At 42.2% G+C, this 17,199-nt stretch overlaps 1 long non-coding RNA gene across 1 annotated transcript; it reads left to right on the top strand.

The window, feature by feature from the left end:
* Positions 1 to 129: 129 nt before the first annotated feature.
* On the top strand, positions 130 to 7,711 carry LOC142431510 (uncharacterized). The gene is made up of 3 exons (XR_012780840.1): positions 130 to 406; positions 1,085 to 1,157; positions 5,575 to 7,711. It is a non-coding gene; the product is annotated as an uncharacterized LOC142431510 (long non-coding RNA).
* Positions 7,712 to 17,199: the final 9,488 nt, after the last annotated feature.

Below are 17,199 nucleotides of genomic sequence, written 5' to 3'. Positions count from 1 at the left end.
AACCCGGATGTGTACTCCTGGGGAGGCTCCGCCCCGTCCCCCCTGCGCCGGGGGTTCCGGCCTTCACTGCTGCCGGGAACGGCGCCGGGGGCGCGCGCGCGCGCACGCACACACACACACACACACACACACACACACACACACACTACATGCTCATCTTTTTATATGTATCAGCATGATATAATAATATTAGGAATAGTGTCTGCTAAACATAGTGTCACACTATGTTTTGGTTACAGACCATTTCTTTTTATTCATTGCATACTTGGCCAAAACGTTTCCATACTATACTTTATTCTTTTATTTCGCGCGGGCATGTGAACATCCAAGTACGATGAATAATATATCAACACCCGTATTCCCACGAGCTGGCATGAACAAGGACGGTAGCAGCGCTGGCTCGGAGGTAAACTTATCTCTTTTCCTGCAGGATCCTGGCCTGTGCATCTCAAGTACTGCCACAACCATCCAACTACAGTTGGTAGCTTGCCTGTTTCTATGATGCCCAGCGGGCTTTAGCAGTGTTTCCAAACTAAGAAGGAAGGACTTATGATCTTCCAAATGTCAGCCAATGCAAAGTTTATATTTTTATATGGATTTGCTCATGTACTGCAAGCCTCTTCACATTGGTCACATTCTTAGATTTTCTCTATGGAAAGACTTCTCTCCACGAGAGTTTCTTGTCAGTGCTTTTCTATATTCCGTGCATTTAGTTGGTTCTTCTCCATTCTCAATTTTCTAATGTTCTGTATGAATTGTGGTCTGGTTAGAGGCATTATGAAATTACTTAAGGTATTCTGGTTGCTTCTGTAAGAGATGACCACAAGTAACTCAAAGTTATTGTCTTACATTTTGGAGGTCAGAAGTCTGGAATGTGTTTTTCTTGGCTTAATTCAAGGCATCAGTAGGGCTGCACTCATTCTAGAGGCTCTAGGGAAGAATTCATTCCATTGCCTTTACCAGCTTCTAATTGCTGCCTACATGATTTGGCTTGTGGCCACATCATTCCAACCTCAGCTTCCCTAACCTCTTTCTCTGATTCTCTTTCCTTTATGCTGACATTGGTTCCATTTGGACAATCCAGGATAATATACACATCTCAAGATCCATAATGTACACAACAGCAAAGTCACTTGGGGAGCTTAAGGTAACGTAAGGTAAGTCGCAAGTTCTGGGGAATAAGATGTGGATGTATTTGGGGATGGGATACTATTCTGCCTACCACACATGTCCATGAGAGTTCATAAAGAAAAGATGAAAGCAGAGCATTTCAAAGTATGAGGAGGAGTTTGCCCATTGTTGCTGACCATGAGGTAGTGAAAAGGGATCACAAACTGAGGAATATGGGCAGCCTCTGGAAGCTCTGAACTGACAACCAGCAACAAAATGGGGATCTCAGCCCTACAAGGAACTTAACTCTGCCAACAATCTGAATGAGCAAGGTAACAACTTCTCACCTAGAGTCTCAGAAAATAATGGAAACTTCTGACATCTTGATTTCAGCCTTGTGAGAGCTGGTTAGGACATCTGACCTACAGAACTGTCAGGTGATGTGTTAGTGAAAAACCAGTTGTCTTTAGGTGCCATCGAGTCTGTTCCAACCCATAGTGACTCTGTGGGCAACAGAATGAAACTCTGCCCGGTCCTGCACCATCCTCACAATTGTTCTATGTTTTAACCCATTGTTGCAACCACTGGACTGAATCAGCCCATCTTGTTGAAGATCTTCTTTATTGCTGTACCTCTGCTGCTCTAAATCTCTAGGTTTGTGGTATTTTGTGATATCAGGAATAGAAAAGTAATGGGCCAAGATGTGACTATTAAGTTCTTCTCTCCCAGAGTAAATAACTGTGTAGAAATAGCTCAAGTAAACCATTAATCCAGAGGGCTAATGGATCATGGGAACCAGAGTCTCCACTACCTGGAGTTTGTGATAAATTAGATGGGGCCCAACTACGACCAACTGCTGTGATGGGGACCACAGAAGGTTCTGGACAGAATGGGAGAAAATGTAGAACAAAATTCAGAATGATATAAAAGACCAGATTTAGTGGTCTGATAGAGATTAGTGGAACCCCTAAGACTGTAACCACCATATACTCTTCAAGCCTGGAACTAAACACCCCATGACTCAACTTTCAGCCAAACAATCGGCCTATGAAGAAACTAAGGAGGCCAGTATTCTCTAGAACAATCAGAAGGGCAGCATTTGTCCAGTGATAAAGCTCAGAAGGGCAGAGGGGCTAGGAAAGAAGGATGAGTGAAAATGGTAAACATGGCGGTAAGAGTGCTGTTAGATTGTGCGAATTGAGATCCATGTCATGAAACAAATTGTGTAGGAATCATTGAATGGAAAACCCATTTGCTCTGTAAACTTTCACCTTAATCACAATTAAAAATAGTTTTTAATAAATGAAATACACATGCAAAAATGTTGAATGGAAACCAGTAAAGCCAGATAGGGTTTGTTCTATGAATGGGAGTATAATTTAACTGCAGAAAATCTGGCAAAATAACGTATCTCATCAATAAATTACAGGAGGAAAAAAAATCTTTTACTAATTAATATCCAAAATTCTCCACTTGGTCCTGATCAAATAGAGTTCACATAGTGCCATGCTTAACAGTACTGCCACTGGAGCAGACTGTCGGGTGTCCAATCTTGGCTTTTCCACTGGCTCGCTTTGGGGCTCGCTGGGCAGTTGCTTCATCCATAAAGTGAACATAACCAAATGAGGGGTGTTGTAAGAAAGGTGAGAAAACGAAAGCACTTAGAATAGTACCTGGCACATAGTCAGTGCTCAGTATTAGACATTAAACTCCTTAGTTGTCATTAGGAAGCATTTTACATCTATGACACTTGTCAGGGTAAACCCGTCCCTGACAATATCATGACTCCGTAGGCGCAATTGTACAGTGATGAGATATAAATATTATAGTAAAGTCATAGAGAATAAGAGAGAGAGGACAGAGAGTAAAATAAAGGAGTCAGACACATTTCATGGTAGCATGCTCACCTCAGTCCCTCTTGGTGGTCCACGTGGAAGTGGGAGTAGGAGAGGGCAGGAGAAAGAGTATATTTCTAACCCAGGCTTATACATACTTGGGGGCATGTTAACCCCATAATTATAGGTAGCCACATACATCACAGGAAGGGATTGTACCATAGGCAATACAGCAATGGTAAGGGGATGATCTAGGGGTATACACACAATAGGAAGAGGGAATATTAGGGGTACACATGTGACAAAATAGGCAGATCCTAGATCCAAGATGGCAGCCTAATCTTGATCTTCCTTGAGCTGGCTAGACCTATTTTCTGGGCTCTCCAGGGAATCAATCACTATCCTTATCAGTAGGCTGTGAGCCCCAACTTCTGTGAACCAGACAGTAGTCTGATGGCTCTGGATGGCTGATGCCTTCAGGGAGATAACTTCTAACTGGTTTGCTTCCAAGTGTGCTACAATCATTTACCATGTGTTGCAAGCGGTGTCCTTGGTCTGACATGTATTTGGAGGAGAAAACTGGGGAAAAGCCTTTTTGTATCGCACAGACACTGTTACAAAAACAACCAAACATAAAAACACTATCAATGATTTTGTGCATTGCAGTGCATGTCTGTAAAGATTTACAGCATTGGAAACCCTATAGAGTATTCTGTCCTATGAAGTGAGGTTGAATTGGAGTGGATTTGCTGGCAATGGGCTTTGGTGGGGTGATTCCTAATGTTTTGGAACAGCTGTTGATGTTGTTGGGAGGGATTGTCTATTCAGTTGTGACCCTGTGTACAACAAAATAAAACTACCTGGTCTTGCACCATCCAATCTGTTGTACCTAAGTTTGCTATGAGTCGGAACCAGTTCAACAAAACCAAATACCACCACCATCACAAGTGGGAATGTTTTGGAAAGTACATCAAATGTCAACCTCTTGGATGTTGCTGCCACTGAGGTTCACAGGATAGGTGGTGTAAACCATTCCCTGATACAATATTCTTTTGAATTTGTTTCACATTTCATAAAAGACATTCAGTCTTTTATGCTTATTCCTACTAGCTTTTGCTAAGTGTTGCATAACAAGTGCCCTAAAGCTGAGAAATGTTGAAAAGGAAACTAGCAATTGCAATGGAAGGTGTTATGGTACCAAAGTGCAGAAAATGACTTAATATGGCCCTTCTAGCTGTAGTCGGTAATTCCCACACAAATGATTGGATCTCACTGCTACTGAGTTAATGCTGACTTACAGTGACCCCTGAAACTGTTAACTGTTTAGAGAATAGGAAGCCCCACTCTTTCTCCCACAGAACTGCTCGTAGCTTTGAACTGTCAATCATGCAGATCGTAGCCCAGTGAGTAAAAACTACATCATCAGGAGGTCCATGCAAATAAGGTATATGGAATCTCGTGTGGTTTAAGTTATGTGTCAAATGGGCTAGGTCATGATTCACAGTATTGTGTGGTTGTCCTCAAATGTGTGATCTGATGGAATTCCTCTATTGTGTGTTATAAATCCTGATGTTTATGGAGTGGTTTTATGGTGTGCCTGGCCCAAACCATGGTATTTTCAATCGTCTTATATGCATGTGAAAGTTGGGCATTGAATAAGGAAGATGGAAGAAAAATCAATGTTGTTGCATTATGAAGCTAGTAAAGAATATTCCGGGAGGGTGAGGGAGGGTAGGGTGGAAAGGGGGAACTGATTACCGGGGTCTACATACTACCTCCTCCCTGGGGGACGGACAACAGAAAAGGGGGTGAAGGGAGATGTCGGACAGGGCAAGATATGACAAAATAATAATTCATAAATTAACAAGGGTTCATGAGGAAGGAGAGAGAGGGTAGGGAGGGGAAAAATGATGAGCTGATGCCAAGGGCTTAAGTGGAGAGCAAATGTTTTGAGAATGATGAGGGCAACGAATGGACAAATGTGCTTTACCCAATTGATGTATGTATGGATTGTGATAAGAGTTGCATGAGTTCCCAATAAAATGCTAAAAAAAAAAAAAGAATATTACAAGTACCATGAACTGCCAAAAGAACAAACCAATCTGTCTTGGAAGAAGTATAGCCAAAATGCTCCTTAGAAACAAGAAGCATCTCACACGTACTTTGAATTTATTATCAGGAGAAATTAGTCCCTTAAAAAAAACAGGACATCATGCTTGGTAAAGGAAACAGAAAAGGAGGCAGAGAAGTAAAAGATCCTTGACAAGATGGGTTGACACAGTGGCTGCAATTATGGGTTCAAACGTAACAAAAACTGTTGGGGGGCGGGCGGAGAGTGGGCAAGACCAGGTGGTGTTCTGTCTGTTGTACTTGTGGTCACTGTGAGAGTCGGGATCAACACCATGGCCCCAGACAACATGGAGTCAAATCCAATCCTGGTGATCTCATTTATTTTGGAGAAGATTTGGGCGGGACAGGACATCTAGTCGCATAGAAGGTTAAGAGTTGGGCTGCTAGCAGCCGTCCTATAAGGTCCCTACGCGCCTGAATGGAGTTAATGGGTGAGAGTGTGGTGTTTGATGCTCCCTAGGATTTCCGAGGGCAGTGATCACCAGACCTTTCTTCGCAGGCGCTCCGGCGTGGGCGTGGCACTCGGGCTGCCGAATGTGACTCGCCACTGCGCACCCGTGCCCTTTGGCCCAGCCCCGCGGGTCGGCCCCCCCGCCTACAACTCCCAGAGTGCCCCGCACCTACTCGGCGCGCAGGCCTCGTCAGGAGCTCGGGCGGTGGCGCCCTTTTCCTGCGACGAGGAGACTGGGGCGCACCTGCAGATGGTTGGGTCTTGAAGAGGTCAGCGTGGGTACCAGGCGCCCAGGACTGCGGAAGGGCACTGGATGAAACGGGAAAGCGTCCTCGGTGTTCATGCTCTGGAAAAACAGACGGTGAAGGCCCTAAAGCTCACCGCCTTTCTCGTTCCGTGCTCACTCTACAGCACTGGACAGTAGGGGGCAGTAGATACCCACCTATTATGTGACAGGTACTTTCCGATTTTTAAAGATTTTTATTTCGGACTTTTAAAAAAAATCATTTTGCGGGGGAGGGGCTTATACAATTCTTATCACAATACATCCATTGTGTCAAGCACATTCGTACATTTGTTACCATGATCATTCTCAAAACATTTGCTTTTTGCTTGAGCCCTTAATATCAGCTCATTTTCCTCCCTTCCCTCCCCGCTTACTCCTCCTTCATGAACGCTTGATAACTTATAAATTATGTCACCTTATACTGTCCGACGTCTCCCTTCACCTGCTTTTGTTGTCCGCTCCCCCGCCACTCCTCCAGGGAGGAGGTTATATGTAGATCCTTGTAATCGGTTCCCCCTTTCTTCCCCATCTTCTCTCCACCCTCGCGGTGTTGCCACTTTCACCACTGGTCCTGAAGAGGTCATCTGTCCTGGATTCCCTGTGTTCCCAGTTCCTATTTGTACCAATGTACATCCTCTGTTCTAGCCAGATTTGTAAGGTAGAATTGGTATGATAGTGGGGGGAGGAAGCATTTAAGAACTAGAGGAAAGTTGTATGTTTCATTGTTGATACTCTGTACCTTGACTGGCTCATCTCCTTCCCGAAACCCTTCAGTGAGGGGGTGTCCAGTTGTCTACAATGGGCTTTGGGTCTCCATTCTACACTCCCTGTCATTTACAATGATAGGATTTTTTGTTCTTTGATACCTGATACCTCATCCCTTCGACACCTCGTGATCACACAGGCTGGTGTGCTTCTTCCATGTGGGCTTTGTTGCTTCTGAGCTAGATGGCTGCTTGTTTATCTTCAAGCCTTTAAGACCCCAGACGCTGTATCTTTTGATAGCGGGGCACCATCAGTTCTCTTCACGTTTACTTATGTACACATTTGTCTTCAGCGATATATCAGGGAAGGTGGGCACCCACTGATAGAATTTTTTGTTCTTTGATGTTTGATACCTGGTCCCTTCTACACCTCGTGGTCACACAGGCTGGTGTGCTTCTTCCATGTGGGTTTTGATGCTTCTAAGCTAGATGGCTGCTTGTTTACCTGCAAGCCTTTAAGATCCCAGGCACGATGTCTTTTGATAGCTGGGCACGATCAGCTTTCTTCACTACATTGGCTTATGCACATATTTGTCTTCAGTGATCATTTCGGGAAGGTGTTCATCATGGAATGCCAATTTAATAGAACAAAGTGTTCTTGCATTGAGTAAGTACTTGAGTGGAGTTCTAGTGTCGATCCTGCTGCCTTAATACTAAACCTATAAATATATACACGTAGATCTGTTTTCCCACCATCCTATATAAATATATTTACATATGTACATGCCTGTATTTAGACCTCTATATATGCCCTTTGTCTCCTAGTTCGTTCCTCTCTTTCCTTTTACTTTTGTCCCACTATCATGCTCAGCCTTCATTTGGGTTTCAGTAATTCCTCTGGGTTACATTGCCCTTGCTCAAACCCTACCAGGCCTCTCACACCCTCCTTGCTACTAATTTTGGATCACTTGTTGCTCCCTTGTCCCTGGGTTGGTCAACACCACCTCCTTACTCCTGCCTCCCCCCTCTCCCATGTCTCCCTGGAACCATCAGTCCCATTCTTTTCTCCTCCAGGCTGTTCATCCAGCCTATCTTATCTAGATAGATCTGCAGAGATAATAATATGCACCCAAGAAACAAGGCATAGCAAGACAAAGCAACAAAAGAGAACACAACGATGACAACAAAAAAGAAAACCAATGACCCATAAAAGAGTAAATTAATTTTTAAAAAAGAAAAACCTGTAAATAGATCAAGGTCTGATTTTTGATCTCTAGGCGTGTCCAGTCAGGTCCAATAGGTGCCATGCTCTGGCCCGAGTCTATCTTTTGTACTCCCTCGGGAGCTCCCTGCTCTGTTCCTCCCGTTGCTCTGCCACATGCCTTTAGTGTTTTGCCCCAGTGTCGCAGGGTCAGTCCGGCCTAATCCGGACACTGAGTCTCCAATGTTGTCCCCCGTAGGGCCATGGGGTCAACGAAGGACATCATGTCTCACAGTGGGATCAGCCATATCGTCCACCCTGTGCATTGGCTGTTCGGAGCAGGAATATCGTCCTCCAGGCCTGGTAGACCAGGATGTGCTGAATTTTCTTAACATCAATGACTAGATGATTTGTGGATTAACTACTAAGGAGTAGTCCCCAAGCCAAAGATGTGTGAACCTTAAAATAACAAAATTTCCTAGACTTCTTTTACCTCAACATTCTCTTAATTTAAAAAAATGTTTTTAATGTTTCAAACATGCAGAAAGTTCAAAGAATTGTGTGGACGCCCATACACCCATCTGCTGAATTTGACAGTTAACATTTGTTATATGAGCTTTATCACTAGTCATGTAACTATTATTGTGTTTGTTTTTATGATATCAAATCAACCTTGCACCACAGGGTTGAGAGATTCTGGATATAAGTACAAATGGTTTCCACTTCAGATTAGGCAGTAATGTTTTCTAGCATCCTAACCTGAATCCAAGGACTTAAACTTGAAAACTTAGCTTCTAGATTTGAAAATCAGAAATCTAGAATATACATCATAGAGAACTGTGGGAGGACAGTATAAATACAGCTAAGTGCCTGGAAGGTAGTAAACCCTCTGTATATTTCCTATTGTAACTACACAGGCTATTTTAAAGAAAAGCTAGTAGAGCTGAAATTCCTATACGTTAAAGCAAATGATGTGACAATTTTATTAAATAATTAAAAAATCATTTTATTGGGGATCATATAACATTTGTGTAAAGCACATTTGTACATTTGTTGCCCTCATCTTTCTCAAAACACCTGCTCTCCATCAGCTTGTCATTTCCCCCCCTCCCTCTCCGCACCCCCTTCCCCCATGAACCCTTGATAATTTATAAATTATTTTGTCATATCTTACACTGTCCGACATCTCCTTTCACCCACTTTTCTGTTTTCCATCCCCCAGGCAGGAGGCTATACGCATATCCTTGTAATCAGTTCCCTCTTTCCACCCCACCCTCCCTTCACCCTGCCAGTATCGCCACTCTTGGCACTGGTCCTGAAGGGATCATCTGTCCTGGACTCCGTGTTTCCAGTTCCTGTCTGTCGCAGTGTACATCCTCTGGTCCAGCCAGATTCGTAAGGTAGAATTGGAATCATGATAGTGGGTGGAGGGTGGGTGGGGAGGTAGCACTTAGGAACTAAAGGAAAGTTGTATGTTTCATCGTTGCTACACTGCAACCTGACTGGCTCGGCTCCTCCCTGCGACCCTTCTGTAGGGATGTCCAGTTGCCTACATATGGGTCTTGGGTCCCTAATCTGCTCTCCTCCTCATTCACAATGATTTTATTTTTTGTTCTTTGATGCCTGATACCTCATCCCTTCGACACCTTGTGATCACACAGGCTGGTGTGCTTCTTCCATATGGGCTTTGTTGCTTCTGAGCTAGATGGCCGTTTGTTTACCTTCAGATCTTTAAGACCCCAGACGCTATATCTCTTGATAGCCAGGCACCATCAGCTTTCTTCATCCCATTTGTGTATGCATCCATTTGCCTTCAGTGATCATATCAGGAAGGTGTTCATCATGGAATGCCAGGTTAGTAGAACAAAGTGTTCTTGCACTGAGGCAGTATTATTAAATAATTTTATTTTGACATTTGCTTTCACAGGAGTCACCCATGCTCATCAGAAACTCTTACATCCTCTAGGCCTTTCATATATTTTCTGTTCATACAGAACAATTTACCACGTTAGGGACTTTAAAGCAGACACACATTACCTGACAGTTCCTGTGCACCAGACGTCTGGCCACAGCTTGGCTAAATTATTTTAGCATCTCCGAAGCCTACAATTAAGGTGGTGGCCAGGCAATATTTGCACCTGTAGGCTTGTCTAGGGGAGATTCTGACTTTAAATATATACTGGGTTGAAAAGTGTCACCCCAAAGTCATATCTACCAGTATTCTCAGAATGTGATCTTATTTAGAAACATGGTCTTTGAAGATGTAATTCCTCAAGATGAGGTCATATGGATTCGGGCGGTCTCGATATTCAGTGGCTGGTATTCTTGTGTCTATGACTACGTGAAGACATAGGAAAGTTTAAAAAGCACAAGAGAAGCAGAACCTTGCACACAGACTAGCTGGGAAACACTCAAAGTGACTTCTAGCCATTGTTGGTCAGAAACTGCATTTGCTGTAGTGGAGCTAGCTCATCAATGCTTTCTCGAAATGCAAAGTGTTTACGTCAACTACTTCCAGTAAGTGTTCACTAATGACAACTCCCCAAAAGGAGAAAAGAAAGCCTATGGCTGTCAGAAAATTCTTACTCATAACAGCCCTGTAAGATAGAGCAGGAGGGTCCCATATGGTTTACAAGTGTTTATTGTTTCTGAAAGCCAGCTGTCACATCTGTACCCCGTGGAACATCTGGTGGGGGTCTAACCACTGCCTTAACTGTTCAACAACTGTGCTGTCAGGAAATCCTTATGTGGAACATCATCTAAGTGTTGAGGTAGTTTTTTTTCCTTGTTCTTCCCTTTGTGCATGCCTCCCCCATTTAAGATTATACAATAAGAATCTTTTTGTTTTAATATATCAAAACAAGGACCATTCCCTGTTGACAATAAGCCACAAAATAAAAAAGTTCTTGTTTGCATTGCTACTAGAACTATATATCCAGTATATACCAGTTATTACCACCTTAATTCTATGCAACAAACTTTCCCCAAAACTCAATGACTTAAAGCAAATTGTTTTTACTCATGCATCTGCGGGTAAAAAAAATGAAGCCTGTGACCAGGCATCTGCAGGTATAAAACAAAACTTATAAATGGGATGCACCTGCTGATTTAATTTGGCCTTATTTGGACTTGCTTCAGGAGTCCTGGTTATGTACTGGGCTGCTGACCGCAGGGTTAGCAGTTTGGAATCTCCAGTTGCCTGTGAAAGAAAGAAGAGTCTTTCAACTCCTTTAACAACTTAGTCTCAGAAACCCATGGAGCAGTTCTGCTCCACCCTACAGGGTCGTGATGAGCTGGCCCTGACTCAATGGCAGGGAGATGAAATGAGGAGGGCTGGCTGTAGACTGTGGGTGAAGCCCAGAATCGCACCATTTGTCTCTCATCTTCATTGGGTCAGGGGATTCACTCGGCTCATTTGATACCCATGGTAATGGCAGAAAAGGGCAAGTCCTTTCACATCACACCTTCTAATCTCCACTCACATCACAGCGAACAACACTTCAGTTACCAGAGCAAACCGCATGCTTAGCACAAAGTCAAGGGACGGGAATGTGGTGTATCTTTAGGATCCTTTGCTGCATAACAAGTTGCTCCCAGTGACTTAAAAATGAGTGTTGGCATTTTTTTTTCTGTATAGGGCCAGATAGTCTTTTGGAGTCATGCAATCTATGATGTAACTACTTTTTAGCATAAAAGCAGCTACAGATATGTCAGTGACTGTTGGTGTGTTCTAAGAAAATATAAACACTAAAATGTTAGTTAAATGTATTCTCTATCACAAAAGTAGAATGCTCCCCCCCAACAATTACATGTAAAAATTGTTACTTCTGTGACCATCCACACAGAGGCAGTATGTCAGATTTAGCCTGCAGGCCACAATTTTCTGACTTCCTGCTTAAAACAATATTTTATATCTCACAGGGTCTGTGAGCCAGAAATTCAGGAGTGGCAGAGCTTTCGGCATAAGTCTTGACTGGACTAGAAGATATATTTCTTAGTTTACAAGCGAAAAATCAAAACTAAAGCTGCCGTTTATTTTAGAATCAACTCTTGTAAATGACGAGCCATCACTTCTAGTATATTCTGTTGGTCACTGAGACTGTATGTGATTTGAGCACCATGTAAGGGTCTGAATTCCAAGAGATGTGGTAAGTTGGGGTCACTTTGGAAGCTGGCCACCACACCTCCATCCCTTCCTCGTCCTTGTATTTTATCTGTTATGGAACCCAGACCATGACACCTGTTGAGTTCCCCATGAGTCTAGATTTTTCTGATAAGAGCTTCCTAGTGCAGTTAAGCCTGCTCCTGTATCCTCTGAGCTTCCTGAGGGTTACTGGGCAGGTTCTTACTGGATCCAATTCACATCAAAGTAATTCCTGTCTTGGTACTTTGATTATGCTAGGCTCAATTTGTTCTGACAGCCCCAGCCTGCAGGCATCGATGAAAATGTTTGTTTGAAACCAAGGTGTATGTCGCAAAAGAACCCAAGTCTGTTTCAGTTTCCCTTTTCCCTTTTATAGTCACTCAGACCAATGTTCAGATCTGATGGGTAGGGAATCTAGAGGGCTTTTAAGCCCATGACCCATATATCTCTCTTTTAAAAATTTAAACTTTATTATTTATTAACATATTTTAAAATGTATTTTCCCCTTTGTTTATTGAATACATACAAAGAAAATAGATTCTATGTAGCTACACAGCTTTATACATCTCATCAGTGACAGTATCCCATTAACACCACCCCCCTTGAAATTGTCTTTGAATGCTGCAGGCTACACTTGTCTCTCATGTTTTATTTGAGAGAACTCACAGAGGTAACAAACTGTACAGATATACTAAAAGTGAGAATTATTTTCCCAATAGTGCATACCTGCCTTGTAATCATACATGAAAGAAGTCATACTGGAGACAGACCTTAGAAATGCATTAACCGTAGAGAAGTCTTTGAACAGATACCAGCACTGAGTAAATTCACTTAAGACAAACCTTATAAATGTAGTGAGTATGGGATATTCTTTATTCAGAAAGACCTGAAATTTTGTACATTTGACAACTATAAATTCAAACACTGTAGAAAGCAAAATGCACAAATAATTCTTTATCTAGCATGAGAGAATTTATACTGGTCAGAAACCCTACATTTGCAATCAGTTCCCACAATTATTTTCAAGGACTGACTTTACATCTAAGAATCCTTGAAGGAGAGAAATCTGAGAACATGATCATTGAGAGAGAGATTTCACTTTGCTTCTCCCTTAGTAAACATCAAAGAATGCATGCTGGAGAAAACCCATGGGTAGCTATCATGGGAATGCCATTACACATGAGTCAACTCTTAAGATATGATGTAAAAAACAAGCAAACTCATACTATGAGAAACATGTAATCAATGTAGCAGGGCCCACAAGAGGTATTTTCACTATATATTAAACATAAGAGGACTCATACTGGTGAACCCTCTAAGTTAATATTTTGGCTAACTATTAGCCCTGGCTGTCACCTTATTTGATCCCAGGAAACTTTCATCATTTGGAGAAACCCATAAAACAATGTGGGGAAAACTACCAGTTGGAATTCCCTTTTATTTGACACCAGAGATGAACCATAATGGAAACAAAACCTACAGATTATTTTTGACCCATATACACGTACCCAAATGTAATAAGAGATTGTACATGTAGTTCCCTGAAGTTATGGATGAATAGGTATATATGTCTTGGTTTTCCATAGTGAAACACGATCAGTGTTTAGGATGAATGGACAATGTTTTTTCTAGAGATGATTTAATAATCCAATGTAGGTGTTAGTTGTGACAACAGTATACCTTGTGACAACTTGCTATACCATACACAACTTCAGTGGATTGTAGAGAGCTCAGTCATCTTTCAGTATCACAAGGATCAGTGTATACTATTTTTATACAAATAACGTGTCACCTACATTTACTTTCTAATTGTTCCTTCTACTACAGTTATTTTCATAAGTACTGATGCCTTTTTTTACAGTGCTGTAAAAATTAGCTTACTTTATTTTAAAAGTATCTTCTGGGGGGTGGAAGCAGTTTTTAAACATAGAGGGTGCCTGTTATTTGCATAAAAATACAGTGTTAGTTTTATAATGTTCAAAGATGGGGGCTAAAATATATGCTGTCTTCATAGTTCAAATCCAAATGCATTTGAAAAAAATCAGAGAGCTTTATACTACTTACAAAGTATGGGCCATTGGTATGTATTTTACTATGAATTTGAGGTATGTCTTTAAAAGAACTGGGTATATCTTCATACTCCTTAAGGGCCCAACCTGTGTCAGGCACAATTTAAAAGGTACACATAAAAACACATTTTGGGGGAAGTGCAGCACATGATTCAAGGATACTGGAAATGTCTCAACATTCAGCTAAACCCCTTACAAAGAGCAGATGTATTGCATTTCTCATCTGAGCCCTTGGATCATAGACGACATTGACTATGTAAGAGGTCCAGAAACAAAAGGACACTGATCTAAGAATGTCATGCTCTACAAGTACAAGATGTAAAGGGAAAGTAAACAGTTTAAGACCTTTCAGAAATGTAAGGACTCGGCGAATACATGACTGTATTCGGAAAAAACTCCTCAAGAACTCATAATAGTAATTACTCACACTAGAACTAGGAGCTTGGGGATAAACAACAGAAATATGGGCGAAGAAAGACAATTATCAGTGTAAGATATGAAAATAATAATAATTTAGAATTTTTCCAGGTTTCATGAGGGAAGTAGAGTGAGAGAGGGAGGAAAAATAAGGAGCTGATACCAAGGGCTCAAGTAAAAAGAAAATGTTTTGAAAAAAGAATGATGGCAACATATATACAAATGTACTTGACACAATGGATGTATGGATTGTTATAAGAGCTGTAAAAGCCCCAATAAAATAATTTTTAATTAAAAAAAGAACTACATGAGCTATGTCCCCAAAGGTAAGTTCACAGGAAGTTCATAGAAGATTTAGTCATGAGAGCAAAAAACTTGAATTCAGCCCAGTGATTCACAATAGGAAAATAGGCAAACTACAGTGTTTCCACCCAGTGGGATACTACTTAGCAATAAGTGAACTGCAATTCCACTTCTAGGTACATGTTCAAAAGAACTGAATGTAGATATTCAAACAAATACTTGGACAAGAATGTTTAAAGCAGCATTATTCATATAGCCTCAAGGTGGAAGCATTCGCTAATGGATAGATGAATAAACACAATGTGGCCCAGCTGTCCAATGGATATCCACCCAGAGAAAGGCACACTAAAGCACGGATGGACATCACAAACATCATTCTAAATGAAAGCAGCCAGACATAAAAAGTCATATGCTGTGATTCCCTTAATATCAAATATCCACAATGGGAAAATCCATCAAGACAGCATATTGGTGAGTCTTAGTGGGTGGAGGGATGAAAGAGTGACTACTTAATGGGTATGCATCCCCTTGGGGGTGTGAAAATATGTTAGAGCAAGATAGAGGTAATTCCCAACATTATGAATAGATTAAATGACAGTTAAAAATCATTAATTTCTAAAATACCACGTGGATTTCCCCTTACCAACAAAAATAATGAGTATTGTGTTGTGCAAAAGAGGCCAGACATAAAAGACCATATAATGTATGGCTCTATTGACATGGCATCCAAAATGGACAAAACAAGGAGATGGTGTTAATCAGAATAGTGGTTATCTGTTGGATGGTGGGCAGTACGGCTGACCCTGAAGTGGCATGGAATGGTGGAGATACTCTAGCTCAGCGGTTCTCAACTTGTGGGTTGTACCCCTTTTGGGGGGTTGAAGGACCCTTTCACAGGGGTTGGCCAATTCGTAACAAGAACAAAATTTGTTATGAAGTAGCAATGAAAATAATTTACGGTCGTGGGTAACTGTATTAAAGGGTCGCAGCATTAGGAAGGTTGAGAACCACTGCTCTAGCTCTTGACCTACATAACGGACACTTGGGTGTTTACATTCATTTGTAAAAGCTCATCAAGCAAAAACAGACAACAAAGTTCATCAAGTTGTACAATTGAGATCCCGCCCCCCACTGTGTGCATGTCACACTTCAGTTTTTAAAATCTTACCAGTTGGGGGGACACAGGTGATACATACTGCTTGTCAGAGTAGTTGAGAAGGATAAAGTTATGAATAGGTGAGCGGGTTACAGTGCTAGGATGGGCATCCAGGACAGTCTGCTATTAGCCGACTGTCCTTTAAGCTCAATGGCTTAAAAAATACATATTTATTCCATTTCAGTGGTAGTGAGCAGAAGCCAGAAACCCAGTTCGCTGAAATTGAGGAATCAGCAAGGCTATGTTCTCTCTGCACCATAGCTGCACCGCAGGCTCAAGTGTGGGAACTTTAGAGGATGGAGCAGGACCAAGCTGTGTTTCACTCTCGTGTGCACAGGGTTGCTGTGGGTCGGAACCAACTAGACAGAAGCTAACATTCCCTCAGGGAGTTCTGGGAGAATCTTTTTGTCTCTTTTGGCCTCTGGTGGCTGCCAGCATTCCTTGACTTGAGGCCACATCACATCAACCCCTGCCTTCATGGTCCCAAAGCTTTTTCTTCTTTCAAATCTGTGTACCCTTTTTATGACGATACATGTGATTGTATGTAGGGCACACCCTGATTGTTGTTAGGTGCGGTCCAATTGGCTCCAACCCGTAGAGACCCCGTATGCAGAACAAAATACTGCCTATCCTGCACCCTCCTCCTGATTGCTGCAGTGTTTCCATCCATTGTGACAGCCGCTCCGTCGACCGATCTCATGGAGTCTTCTTTTTCTCTGCCTTGATAACCAGGATAATATTCCCATCTACAGATCTTTCAACTTAACCAAATCTGCAAAGACCTTGTATCCATATACAGTTTACAGGTTCCTATGATTTAGACTTTGTCTTGGTTAGCTAAGAGCCACAGATGGGTAGCACTGACAAACATCTTCTTTCTCAGAGGTTAAGAAACTACAAGTCTGAATTCAGGTTTCCAGCTCCAGGGGAAGGCTTTTTCCCCCTCTGTGACTCTGGGGGGAGGTCCTCATTTCCTGGTGACTATGGCTGCATCGCTGCTTGCTTAGTCTTGCTTTTATACACATCTCAAGAGGATTGATTTAAAACATCCCCATATGCAATCGAGTACTACACGGGGTAGGACTTCAACAAGGAGGGCAGAATCAATCCATAGCAAATCTGATTTGGGGCAGGGGGATACTTTTCAGCCATCCAGACCCCTAATCTTTAATAACCCCCCTGTTTCATTCTGCTTGCATCCATTCTTTTACTCCAACTGCTACCAATGGGAAAATGCTTCACACCAATTGGCGTGGACCAGGCCCCCTACACACCCCTGGATTTCTTGCTGTGGCAGTAGGAATGGACTGAAGCCTGTGACTAGAGCTCAGAGGGTGTTTCCACGGTGCTGGACTGGTGGTATCTAGAGATCTCTAGGGAAGGAGTGAAGGGG

Source organism: Tenrec ecaudatus, chromosome 18 (genome assembly GCF_050624435.1).
Source record: "Tenrec ecaudatus isolate mTenEca1 chromosome 18, mTenEca1.hap1, whole genome shotgun sequence".
NCBI lineage: Eukaryota > Metazoa > Chordata > Mammalia > Afrosoricida > Tenrecidae > Tenrec > Tenrec ecaudatus.
Note: the sequence above shows the minus strand (reverse complement) of the source record. Positions and strands in the feature narration are given on the sequence as shown.